Genomic DNA, 14,132 nt, shown 5'->3' with positions numbered 1-14,132 from the left:
ACTGCATGAGGCTACTTAGTCTGACCCCCGATATGGCTGCTACATTCCCCCCTTAAATGCATAATTTCATTACAATTATAGCATTTCTGATAACTATACAAAGCTTTTTGTGACATACATATTACTTAGCCTCTTGTTGGGCTATTAGAGTGTAGAGGGCAGCAGTTTTACTAGCTGAGACATAAAACAGATTGGTTAAACAGCGCATAAGACAAGGAACGCAGAGACATAACAGTATCTCTATGAACAACACTGGTAGAATTAGGATGAACAATGCTTTTAAGCCAGCTAAGATCTGGAAGCCAAGGGGTTAACTAATTTAGCTAATTGTTTTGTCTTATTGTTTTGTTAGCTACTATATTGTGCAGCTTGTTGATCTGTTCATCTACAGCATTGCCATTATCAGTTAAGTTAAAACAACAGAGCTTTTGGTGGGTCTCACAACTTAAATGATGAAGAAGGAAGAGGTAATCTATACCAGCTCTATTTTCTAGAACTGCACCTCTTAGATCACGCAACTCTTTATTTAACAATGACAATGCTCATGAGGTGGCATTTGTGCTTTTGGGTAAGCTGCAAGCTAACCGGTTGATCTCCAGACCATCAGCCAAGGCTAAACCTGGAACCCCAACCAGTGACATTGCTAAGGCCAATTTTTCTGAGTCAGAATATAACTGCACATGACTATTACAATTTTTAGTTAGTTGGAGTGCTCGAGGCTGCCGTCGACGGATTTTCTCGGGCCACAGGGGAAGAATTGGCACCAGTTCAATTGGCGGCTGAGGCAACATGGGTGGTTATTAGACAAGTTGGCAGGAATGAATGACCAAGTGCGGGAACTACATGTTTAAAACCATCCATGAGGCAAAAGCATGTGGGCATCATTAAAAGATATGTTTTGAATTTTATTACAGTGGAAGGGAGCCAGGGATAGCTTTATATTTTCTGGAAAATTTTTGACAATTAAGCATTCGTGCACACATAGCATTTGTTTCAGCAATGATGGGGGTGCGTAGAGTGAACTCTGTAGGGGGTAGGATCTTTGCAACCACGCCCCAATTAGCATTTTGGGAATAAGTTAAACTTACACCATAAACTCTTAACATGGTATCTTTTTGAATTTTCCTAGGATGTCTACAGACAGGTATTAGGCAAGAGCTAATAAGCCTGTTTGCAGGTATACCTCTTGGCAAACAAAAATGTTTTACTTTCGTGATGTTAGCCAGGTGAAGCCAGTAATGATCAGCAAATCGCTGGGACAAACTTCTCCTTCCAGGGGCAGACCCCCCTTTTTGCACCTTATTAAGGAGACACAATGCAACACTACTAACACTACAACACGCATGTTTGATCTTCTTTGGGATCTGACCGTACGCTGGGCGGCTATTCACCTGGCAAGCTGCAGTAGGGTCTAGTCCCCTTCTTCAATTCTCCAGTTGCAGGTCTGACCGTATGCAGGGGGACAGTCTCCTGGTGTGTCCACAGTAAGGTCTAGCCTGAGTCTTCTTACTGCTTTTTCAGAATGAGTTTTAAAGGATTTTCAGGATTTCTGTTTACAGTCTACTCTCCCCCTCTTGCTCTCTTGACTCGTGTCCAATGTATCTAGGGTTTAACTCCAGCTGCTTTCATAGCTGCGGGGGTGGAAAGTATGACAGTTTTCAGTCCTCTCCATCTGGGAGTCAAAGGGTTATTTTTCCCTCTTTAACTCATACTTTAACTCTTGGTCGGAAAGGATGAACTTCTGTGATAGGAATGGCTTATTTTGTAAGACAAAGCGACGCTGGGCTTGAAGAACTTTGCTCAGTGTTTGGACTTCTTGTTTAAGGCTAACGTTTGCTTGCTCTTGATGCCACTCCAGTGTCAATCATGAAGTCAATGTCACGGCCCCTCTCAAGCTGTCTCCCTCTTCGCCCATTCTGGCCCCTTTGGTTTTCTCCTTTGTGTATTTGATTTATTTTATTTGGGCATTCATGCCACTAATGTCCATCTTGTCCACACTGGGCACACTGGTTCTTTTTTAAGAATCTTCTGCCTCTGCCGGGTCTTTTTCTTTTCTTTTTTTGTTTACGTCTTCTTGGGCCTCTGGGTCGAGGGGGGTGTACTGGCGATAGGCATCTGAAAGACGCTCCAAGTACGCTCTGGGGCCTCGGTGGCACCTTGCAGCACTTTAGACACTTTGGTCATATTAACTGACTTCTTTATACCTGCTTTTACGGCTTTTAACAGCAGGGTTTGATACTGGGTGAGGTGCACTAGCCCCACTTGTGTTTTGGGATTCCAGCGGGGGGGGGGGGTTACTTACAAGGAGACTTTATTGGGTAACTTACAGCACACAGGCGTACTTAATGGTTGGATCAGACAGCTTCTCTGAACCACGAACTATTGGGCTAAATGGGTTTTATACCATACATGTTACCCATGAGGCAACACAACACTAGCAAGCATTTTCAGCATAGGCTAGAAGTGTTTGGTTCTCAGGCACAGCTTCCTGTAAACAACTTCGCTTCCCAAAGTGCTTGATAACACTTTTATTCATTAGTATGGGAAGACAAATTTTTTCTCTTTCTTTTGCTTTCTTTTTCTTTGCTGATCTGCCTGTATTGCAGATCATGTTTCAAACTTTTTATATAAAACTTTCTGCTCCATGCACCAGCCTTGTCTCTTTGTCTTTCTCAAGTTAAACTCACTTACTTAAACCTTTCTGCCTTACACTAGTCCCAATGACACACATTTGGGATAGGCTCTTCTTCTCCTTCTAGTTACATTTTCTTCATCTTAAAGAACTATTACATTATTGTGGCTACTTTACCCCAGGTAATAAGCTCCAGGCACAATCAGCTGCTTTTAATTTACCCTGGGGGCAACTATGGCCACGCTTCTTTTCTACAAATGTTTTTTTTCTTTGCCTCTTGCCTTTTCTTTTTTCTTTTTTTCTCTCTTCTCTGTCTGCTACTTTCTCTATTCCTTCTTTTCTACTTGCCTTTGTCTTTTCTCCTTGTCATCCATTGGGAACCACACTTAGTATCATTTGGAGTTGCAACTAACACTAATCTGCAAATATCACATATATTTTATGATATCTAAGAAATCATAAAATATACACAACAAACTTTTTCTGCAATTTAACACAATGAATGGAAAACACTTTTTGCATAGTAAGGCATGATGGAGCAGATCCAGCAATCATACTGCTCTTCTGGCTGAAAGCTCAGGGCCCATTAAAATCAAGGGACAGGCATAGCCACACACGCAAAGAGTTTTAGGTCACCATTTTTGCCTCGGCAACTCTCTGCTGCATGAGTTCTGGCAGAAGGAAATCTAAAAGTCATAGATCAAACTCAGCCTGCTGTACACTGAGCTGACTACAAACACAGACACACGGTCCACAGCGATGAGAGTTCAAGTTTATCAAAAGCTTCACAGCACTGTCCATGGCAAGTCTTTGACAATTTAAAATTTTAGTTCATGTGCAGAGTGTCTCTAAAAAGCCCAGATGATGATGGAGGCAAACAGAGAAGGCTCTGGGCAATGAAGATGCGATGTTTCCAGCAAAGGCTCTCCACTTTTGCATCAGTTTAAAAAGGGGAAGTGTGGCCCTACACCCCTTCTGACAGACAAGGGCCTTTAACTTTTTAGCAAGGCCTCTGTCTAAACAGAGCGGCACAGCTCAGCTCTCTAGCCGTGACGCTTTAACCTGGGCAACTCCTCTGTAAATTTTATTCTACTTCTGTCAAGTTCTCACAGACATTTTAAAAACTTACTCTTTTTTTTTTCTCTTCTAACCGGGTACACGAAAGCACTGAAACACTGAGTGCCAAAACTCAGGACGCTGGGGGGTGATGGGCATCGCCTTATACTTGCATTTTTCAGGCAGCCATTAATCTTCGGAGAGGCAGTGGGGTGATTTGCAGGACTTCAAAGGCAAGCTTCTCAGTTTGTTTGTATTTGTAAATCCCAAGCTCAAAACAGGACATGATGAGGTACAGGGCAGCTAAATCTTTGCTTTGGCATGGGCAACAAATAACTCGGGTCAGCTTTCTTCGCTGGGGTCTCAAACAGGAAAACAGTCTTAATTTAAAGTTGTAACATCGCTGACAGCGTCAGCCAGCCAGCTACACAGATCTCATTGTTTTTTAAGACAGTTGCTCCAATATCTTCTTTTCTTCTCAATCAGGTTGGGTCTCCCAGCTTACACAGTTTATTGCAGCTTTCAGGAGCATGGTGGTAGCGTGATTTTGGCTTGGCCAGGAACATGCTGTCTGGTTTCTCGGTCTCTTCAGCGCACACACTTTAGGCAGTGTAACACTGGACACTTAAATCAGTGAGATTTCTTCATTGCAGGGAATCCCACGGCAAAAGCTTAATGGTTACGCTCTTCAGAAATCATATAGCCGATGGTCAGTAGCTACAGGCTCTATGCAATTCTAACACAGTTCAAAGCTAAACACGGTTACCTTGACAGAGATCTTCAACGTGGTCTTTCCGCTTCATTCTGCTTTGGGACAGTCTTATGGCACACTTTTCACTCGAAGAGGGGTCTAGCCTGTGCTCTGGGGGCTGATTCTTCACCTTTATTTTCTATTTTGCCTTCATTTTCTGGGACTTCGTTTCAGTTTCCATTTCTTAGGGATTTCATCTCAATTAGGCGAGGTGATGATGTTGCACAACTCAGAACGTTGCGGGCAATTTTCCTGCCCCCCCCCTCTCGGCGCTAGGCTAACAGCTACTTCTTCGGCCTTACACTCTCACGCTCCCACGCTTTGTTAAAAGCCAGACTGTCCTGCAACATTTTTCTAATTAACAGCCTCAGATCTTGTTCTTTTTTTCCTCTCAGCTCGACCTTGAGCTTTTTGCTGTTTTCTCTCTCTATTCTGAATCTTTAAAAAAAAACCCTTTTCCTTCTTTGTTTGACATACATCTCAAGGGGGTGCAAGTCTTGAGCAGTAGACGAGCTCGCCTCCTCTTTTTTGTGAGAACACATCTTTTTAAGGGTCACTGCCGATTTTATTAAATCTTCTGCCCAACACTTCAATTCTTCAGTTTCTTTTATTAATGCTGATTGAGGTGTAAGAGGGGAACCTCCCGATCCCGTAGAGATGGAAGTCTCAGCAGACAATACCTGGGAGTTGAGGACCGTAGCTGAAATCGGCGAATCACTGCCGGTGGGGCTTGAAGCTGATGGCGACAGTTCCAAGTCAAAGCGAGGGGCAATGCCTCTGTAGGGGGGATGGCAGGGGCTCAGGAGGCACAGGATCTGGATCTCGACGGGGCGGTCTTACAGTAACATGGGCCCGTGGTGGAAGCAGGGCATAAGCAGGTGGAAACGCCGTTAGCTCTGCCAGATCTTTACACGAGGCTTCTAACACTGGTTGTAATTTCTTTTTGGCCAATTTTTCTTTTCTGAGCACCAAAACTTTTGCCTGGGATTCTAGCCATTTTTTTAGCCATGGAGGAGAAGCGCAGACTATGGAATCTCACGAGTTTATGTAGGGAAATTGGTTGGGGTGCCCAGGTCTCCCAACCACAATGGCATATACATGGCTGATTTTGCTGGGCTCTAAAGAGCCTTTAGTAGGCCATCCTACATCATAGAATCATAGAATAGTAGGGTTGGAAGGGGCCTACAAGGCCATCGAGTCCAACCCCCTGCTCAATGCAGGAATCCAAGTCAGAGCATCCCTGACAAATGGCTGTCCAGCCTCGTCTTGAAGGCCTCCAGTGTGGGAGAGCCCACCACCTCCCCAGGTAATTGGTTCCATTGCCGTATTGCTCTGACACTCAGGAAGTTTTTCCTGATGTTCAGTCGGAATCTGGCTTCCTGTAACTTGAGCCCATTATTCCGTGTCCTGCACTCTGGGATGATCAAGAAGAGATCCTGGCCTTCTTCTCTGTGACAACCTTTCAAGTACTTGAAGAGCGCTATCATATCTCCCCTCAGTCTTCTCTTCTCAAGGCTAAACATGCCCAGTTCTTTCAGTCTCTCTTCATAGGGCTTTGTTTCCAGTCCCCTGATCATCTTTGTTGCCCTCCTTTGAACCCTCTCCAGCTTGTCTGCATCCTTCTTAAAGTGTGGTGCCCAGAACTGGACACAGTACTCCAGATGAGGCCTAACCAGTGCTGAGTAGAGGGGAACTAGTACTTCCCGGGATTTGGAAGCGATGCTTCTATGAATGCAGCCCAAAATAGCATTTGCCTTTTTTGCAGCCACATCACATTGTTGGCTCATATTCAGCTTGTGATCGACGACAATTCCAAGATCCTTCTCGCTCGTAGTGTGGTTGAGCCACGTATCCCCCATCTTGTAACTGTGCATTTGGTTTCTTTTTCCTAGGTGCAGAACTTGGCATTTGTCCCTATTAAATGCCATTCTGTTGTTTTCTGCCCAGCACTCCAGTCTATCCAGATCACTTTGAATTTTGTTTCTGTCTTCCAAAGTATTAGCTATCCCTCCCAATTTTGTGTCATCTGCAAATTTGATCAGCATTCCCTGCACCTCCTCCTCCAAGTCATTAATAAAAATATTGAAGAGCACTGGGCCCAGGACTGAGCCCTGCGGTACCCCACTCGTTACCTCTCCCCAGCTTGAGAAGGTCCCATTGATAAGCACTCTTTGAGTCCGATTCTGTAGCCAACTGTGGATCCACTGGATCGTTGTTTCATCTAGCCCACTTCGAGCTAGTTTGCTCATCAGGATATCATGGGGCACTTTGTCGAAAGCTTTGCTGAAGTCGAGGTATATGATGTCTACAGCATTCCCACGGTCTACAAGGGAGGTGACTTGATCAAAAAATGAGATCAGATTTGTCTGGCAGGACTTGTTTTTGACAAATCCATGTTGGCTTCGAGTAATCACTGCATTGTTGTCAAGGTGCTTCCAGATGGATTGCTTTATGATCTGCTCCAGAATTTTCCCAGGGATTGATGTCAGACTGACTGGTCTGTAGTTCCCAGGTTCCTCCTTTTTACCCTTTTTGAAGATAGGGACAACGTTAGCCCTCCTCCAGTCATCTGGCACTTCCCCGGTCCTCCATGATTTCTCAAAGAGAATAGACAGCGGTTCTGAGAGCTCTTCTGCCAGTTCCTTTATGACTCTAGGATGCAGTTCATCTGGCCCTGGAGATTTGAACTCATTCAAAGTAATGAGGTGTTCCTTGACCATATGCCTGTCGATCTCAAGCTGCAATCCTGCCCCTTCAGCCTGTACTTCGCCTTTGCCAGGGGGGTCATAGACCCTCTTTTGGGAGAAGACTGAGCCAAAGTAGGAATTGAGCACCTCTGCCTTTTCTATGTCCTCTGTTATCATTTTGCCATCCTTATTTAATAGCTGAACAACCATTTCTTTCCTCTGCCTTTTACTATGCACGTAGCTGAAGAAAGCCTTTTTGTTGTTTTTAGCATCCCTCGCTAACCTCACCTCGTTCTCCGCTTTAGCCTTCCTGACGCCATCCCTGCAATTCTGTGCTACCTGCCTGTACTCTTCCTTTGTTACTTGGCCTTCTTTCCACTTCCTATATGTGTCCTTTTTTGTTTTCTGGTCATCCCTAAGCTTTTTGTGAAGCCACATTGGCTTCTTCTGTTGTCTTCCACCTTTTCTTCTTGTTGGAATTGTTTGTGATTGTGCCTTGAGAATTTCCTTTTTTAAAAGTTCCCACCCATCTTGGACTCCTTTTCTCGCTAGCATTGCTTGCCATGGGACCTTACTGATCATTGTTCTGAGTTTATTAAAATCAGCTTTCCTAAAATCCAGGGTACGCGTTTGAGTACACTCGGCTTTTGCTTCCCTTAGAACCAAGAACTCAAGTACAACATGGTCGCTTTCCCCCAGAGTTCCTGTAACTGCTACTTTATCCACTAAGTCATCTCTGTTGGTTAGGATCAAGTCAAGGATAGCCGATCCTCTAGTTCCTTCCTCTACTTTCTGTAGGAGGAAGTTATCCGCCACACAAGTCAGGAATTTCCTGGAGGGGCCATGTTTTGCAGAATTTGTCTCCCAACAAATATCGGGGAAATTGAAGTCCCCCATTACTACTACATCATGCTTCCTTAAAACATTGGCTATTTGCTTTTCAAAAGTTTCATCCTTGGCTTCTCCTTGATTGGGTGGCCGGTAGTAGACTCCGACCACCAGGTTCCTTTTATTCTTTGCTCCATTTATTTCAACCCAGATGCTCTCGATGGGGCTACCAAGCTCCTCCTCCTGTATTTCTGTGCAGAGATATGTATTTTTCACATACAGTGCAACCCCGCCTCCCTTTCTGTTCCTCCTGTTCTTTTTGAACAAGTTATATCCTTCAAAAGACGGCCACTCTATTTCACACAAAGTCTGCAACTGTTGAGGATTCATGGGGCAGTCCCCATAATCTCTACTAAAACCTTTCTTAAAATTTGCTAGCATACATCCCAAGGGGGTGCAAGGTTTGCTTCCCCCAACACCCATAGCCTCCCTCCTAAATTGAAGACAGACACAATTAGGGAATGGGAATTGGTCAGTGAGTAAGGGGTCTCACTGGCCGACACAAGAGGATTTTACACACCACGCACTTTGCTACTGGCCTGGGCACCCGGACGGTCAACGGTATGCGTCAGAAACCGCAGTAGCCACTCACACAATCATCAACCTCTCCACTGCATCCATATGTCCCTGCCACCCACTTTTCCCACTTTTTACCAGAGCGGAAAGCGGCTTCCCCAGCTTCCTACTGAGTACTGGCGTGCTGGGTACTGGCGCCCACTCGGGGGTGTGATCAGGCCCCCCTTCTACCCGCAAGGAGTAGGTTCTTTTTGTATACGTATACCACCAACACTGACCTTCTTCATAAGGCGGGGCCCTCTTTTTTTCTGCCCAGTGGCCTTTCTCCCTAAAGGCGGGGCCCTCTTTTTCCCATATACTTGCCTTTCTCCTGAAGGCTTCCAATGTGGGTTTCAACTCAATTGCAGCTGCGATACAGGCAGGGCTCAAGTTTCTTCCTCCGCTTCCCAAGGTTCTCTTGCCGCTCGCTGCCGTTTGGGCGATCCCAGTGCAGGCTTTCTCCCATTCACTCGACAAAAAGGTCGGTGGCGCCAAGAAAGGGAGGCATGCGCCGAGCTCGTCTTCCCGGTGCGGCGATCAAGAGCAGGCAAATGTCACCTGTCTGGCTCAGAGCCTGCCACATCCGAGTCACGGCACCATTTATGTTGCAGAACCCAGAGTCAGAGAGACCACGGAGTGAAGGAAAAAGAGATTGTTTATTTAACGCGCGGGCTTAAGGCTGGAATCATTTCCAAAGAGCCAGAAGCCCCGAAATACATCAGCACATTGTTTTTATAGACATTGTGACACATATGAAACGGCTCCTCCTCCCCTTCCCGTGTGGGGTTGCAGTCCTCAACATTTCTTCTCCTAGCACCATTGTTTATAATACAAGAACTGGGTTATAGGGTAGCCATGATAAGGAGAGAACAGAAGAGAACAGCAGAGAACAAGATATACAATTGTATGACCTTTGACAAGATAAGGAATTCCTGTGTCTTGTCAGCTTACAACAATATATTCAAGGGAGAATGAGCTCAGCAAGAACATGAAGCATGAGACTGCATGAGGCTACTTAGTCTGACCCCCGATATGGCTGCTACAATGGAACGTATCACAAGGCTAAAAGAGATGACGCCGGAAGATGAGCCCCTCAGGTCGGAAGGTGTCCAATATACTACTGGGGAAGAGCAGAGGGTATTTCCAACTAGTGCCAGAAAGAGTGAAGCGGCTGGGCCAAAGCCGAAAGGACACTCAGCTGTGGATGTGTCTGGTGGTGAAAAGAAAATCCGATGCTGTAAAGAACAATATTGTCTAGGAACCTGGAATGTAAGATCAATGAATCAAGGTAAGCTGGAGGTGGTCAAACATGAGATGGCAAGATTGAACATCGACATCTTGGGAATCAGTGAACTAAAATGGACAGACATGGGCGAATTTAATTCAGGTGACCATCATATCTACTACTGTGGGCAAGAGTCCCTTAGAAGAAATGGAGTAGCATTCATAGCCAACAAAAGGGTGGGAAAAGCAGTACTGGGGTACAATCTTAAAAACGATAGAATGATCTCAGTACGAATCCAAGGCAAACCATTCAACATCACAGTCATTCAAGTCTATGCCCCAACCACTGATGCCGAAGAAGCTGAGGTTGATCGGTTCTATGAAGAACTACAACACCTTCTAGAACTAACACCAAAAAAAGATGTCCTCTTCATCATAGGGGATTGGAATGCTAAAGTAGGAAGTCAAGAAATCACCAGGATAACAGGCAGGCATGGCCTTGGTGTACAAAATGAAGCAGGACAAAAGCTAATAGAGTTTTGCCAAGAGAACACGCTGATCATAGCAAACACTCTTTTCCAACAGCACAAGAGGCGACTCTACACATGGACATCACCAGATGGTCAATATCGAAATCAGATTGATTATGTCCTTTGCAGCCAAAGATGGAGAAGCTCTATACAGTCAGTAAAAACAAGACCTGGAGCTGACTATGGCTCAGATCATGAGCTTCTTGTTGCAAAATTTCGGCTTCAATTGAAGAACGTAGGGAAAACCACTAAACCATTCAGGTATGACCTAAATCATATCCCGTATGAATATACAGTGGAGGTAAGGATAGATTTCAGGGATTAGACCTGATAGACAGAGTGCCTGAGGAACTATGGACGGCGGTCCGTAACATTGTTCAGGAGGCAGCAACGGAATCCATCCCAAAGAAAAAGAAGTGCAAGAAAGCCAAGTGGCTGTCTGATGAGGCTTTACAAGTAGCTGAGGAAAGAAGGGAAGCAAAAAGCAAGGGAGAAAGGGGAAGATATATCCAACTGAATGCAGAGTTCCAGAGAATTGCAAGGAGAGACAAGAAGGCCTTCTTAAATGAACAATGCAAAGAAATTGAGGAAAACAACAGAATGGGAAAGACTAGAGATCTCTTCAAGAAAATTGGAGATCTCAAGGGAACGTTTTGTGCAAAGACGGGCATGATAAAGGACAAAGAAGGCAGGGACCTAACAGAAGCAGATGAGATTAAGAAGAGGTGGCAAGAATACACAGAAGAACTATACAGGAAAGATCTGAATGTCCCTGATAGCCAGGAGAGTACAGTCACTGAACTTGAGCCAGACATCCTAGAGAGTGAAGTCAAGTGGGCCTTAGGAAGCATTAGTAACAACAAAGCTAGCGGAGATGACAGTATTCCAGCTAAGCTATTTAAAATCCTAAAAGATGATGCTGTTAAAGTGCTGCATTCAATATGCCAACAAATTTGGAACACTCAACAATGGCCGCAAGACTGGAAAAGGTCAGTTTACATTCCAATTCCAAAGAAGGGCAACGCCAAAGAGTGTTCAAACTACCGCACAATTGCGCTCATTTCACATGCCAGCAAGGTGATGCTCAAAATCCTACAAGCTAGGCTTCAGCAGTATGCGAACCGAGAACTACCGGAAGTACAAGCGGGATTTCGAAGAGGCAGAGGAACTAGAGATCAAATCGCCAACTTTCGCTGGATCATGGAGAAAGCAAGAGAATTCCAGAAAAACGTCTATTTCTGCTTCATTGACTACGCTAAAGCCTTTGATTGTGTGGATCACAACAAATTGTGGCAAATTCTTAAAGTGATGGGAATACCAGACCACCTTACCTGTCTCCTGAGAAACCTGTATGAGGGTCAAGAAGCAACAGTAAGAACCAGACATGGAACAACCGATTGGTTCAAACTTGGGAAAGGAGTACGACAAGGCTGCATATTGTCACCCTGCTTATTTAACTTATATGCAGAGTACATCATGAGAAACGCCAGGTTGGATGAATCACAGGTTGGAATTAAGATTGCCGGGAGAATTATCAACAACCTCCGATATGCAGACGATACCACCCTAATGACTGAAAGCGAAGAGGATCTCAAGAGCCTCTTGTTGAGGGTGAAAGAGGAGAGTGCAAAAGCTGGAAACTCAACAATAAAAAAACTAAGATCATGGCATCTGGCCCCATCACTTCCTGGCATATAGAAGGGGAAGAAATGGAAGCAGTGACAGATTTTACTTTCCTGGGCTCCAAGATCACCGCAGATGGTGGCTGTAGCCATGAAATTAAAAGACGCTTGCTCCTTGGGAGGAAAGCTATGGCCAACCTAGACAGCATAGTAAGAAGCAGAGACATCACCTTGCCGACAAAGGTCCATCTAATCAAAGCTATGGTTTTCCCAGTAGTAATGTATGGCTGTGAGAGCTGGACTATAAGGAAGGCTGAGCGCCGAAGAATTGATGCTTTCGAACTGTGGTGCTGGAGAAGACTCTTACGAATCCCCTGGACTGCAAGGAGGTCAAATCAGTCCATCCTAAAGGAAATCAACCCTGAGTGCTCATTGGAAGGACAGATAGTGAAGCTGAAGCTCATATATTTTGGCCACCTAATGCGAAGAGAAAACTCTCTGGAAAAGACCCTGATGCTGGGAAAGACTGAAGGCAAAAGGAGAAGGGGACGACAGAGGATGAGATGGCTAGATAGCATCACCGATGCAATGAATATGAACTTGAGCACACTCCGGGAGAGAGCGCAGGACAGGAAGGCCTGGCGTGCTATGGTCCATGGGGTCACGAAGAGTCGGACACGACTGAACGACTGAACAACAACAACTATTTGTGCTTATTTGTTTCTATTCATTTTTTAAAAAATTGTGCTTTATTCTCAAAAAGAAACCAAAGTGGCTAACCATAATTAAATGATGAAACAAAGAATAATGAAGATATTTAAAGAGACAGTTAAAAAAAAAAAAAAGGACTGCAAAACTGTAATCAGTAATTGATGGGATCTGAGCCTGGACAGATCCTCTCAATTATCTCCTCTTATTCGTACAGCATTTCCCCTCAACTAAAAACTGTTAGTCTATAATAATAAAAGAGGATGTGTGTCTGTCTGTCCGTCACCACTATAGCGCCAAGACTTTGACATTTAGACATTTGAAACTTGGCATGCATATGATGGGGATCCTGAGGCTGTGCATCATGGGGTTATTTTGTTTTTTAAATGCATTAATTAATTTTAATATGTCCTTGTGGTTGAAGCCTGCAGTAGCATCTTTAGTCACTAGGCGGCAGACGTCCCTAACCAGCACATAGTTTTGCAGTCCATTCAGTTTGAAGCCAGGGGAGATTAGGAGGCCCAGGGTCACAGTTATAGGCCTACCCTCTCTCCACTGCCATGGAGAAGCCCCTCCTCTGGGGAATGGAGTGGACCAACCCCTCCCTCAGGGAGCATGGCAGGGGCCATGCCTAGGGGTGCCGGTGGGCACAGCTTCTCTCAGATGGGACAGGTGCAGTGTGTCCAGCTCTGACAGCTGTGTAACTTTGCTCAAAGGCTTTGCAGTGTCAATGTAAGGAGTATTCCTACCCATGCGAAGCCAGGTTTGTTCAGTAGTGAAAAAATAAAATTGAATCAAATGTAAAAATAAGAACAAGCCCATTTCAACAAAACTCCGCCAAAAGCCATTGTTACAGCAGCAGAAGGAACTGCTGGCTTTGAAGAGGTCGGAGAGACCCCACCCTCCTTTAGAAGTTGCTCCCAGTGATCGCATCTGGGATCACTGGCTGAATAGAAGTTGGGCCACTTCGAGGCTGGACTTGAGCTAAAAGCCGCTGATTTGGTACTAGGACCCAAGCATCACCCTGTTTTGCAAAACACCTCGCACCAAGCTTAGCTAAATGGATTAGCAAGAAATGTGTGAAAAAGAAGAAGAAATTGGACATTTATAGATGTGGCAGAAGCTCAGAGCAAAGAGATGAAACCACAGCAGATGTTCACCTGCCCCCCCAAGGGGGGGGGGAGAAAATGTTTTTATTTCATCAGCAATCTGCTTAGAGAAAATCTCATTTCATTTTTCACTTTAATAAGCTTTTCTTTGTTTTTCCTGCTGCCGAATGACCCAGAAACAGCTAGACGTGGTAGGTGAGCCTCCAATCGACCGAAATTTGGGATGCTGCCACACCCATGAAAAGGAGAAAAAGGGCTCGGAAGAGAGGAGAGGCTGCCCCCTTAGCAGGTGGCCACAGGAGGGCAAAATCACCACTGCAGTAGCAGTGGAGTGGCGGTAAATTTGAAATGCAGGCACTCATCATGACAG

The 14,132-nt window shown here is 44.9% G+C and overlaps 1 protein-coding gene across 1 annotated transcript in view; it reads right to left on the bottom strand.

Moving 5' to 3' along the window:
* CCDC187 (coiled-coil domain containing 187) overlaps window positions 1-14,132 on the bottom strand; it is a 73,179-nt gene that overhangs the window by 23,352 nt on the left and 35,695 nt on the right. The gene's annotated exons all lie outside the window — the stretch shown is intronic.

This window comes from Heloderma suspectum, chromosome 14 (genome assembly GCF_057233095.1).
Source record: "Heloderma suspectum isolate Gila_16-S chromosome 14, 16-S_ref, whole genome shotgun sequence".
Classification (NCBI taxonomy): Eukaryota; Metazoa; Chordata; class Lepidosauria; order Squamata; family Helodermatidae; genus Heloderma; species Heloderma suspectum.
This window is presented reverse-complemented; position numbering and strand designations above follow the sequence as displayed.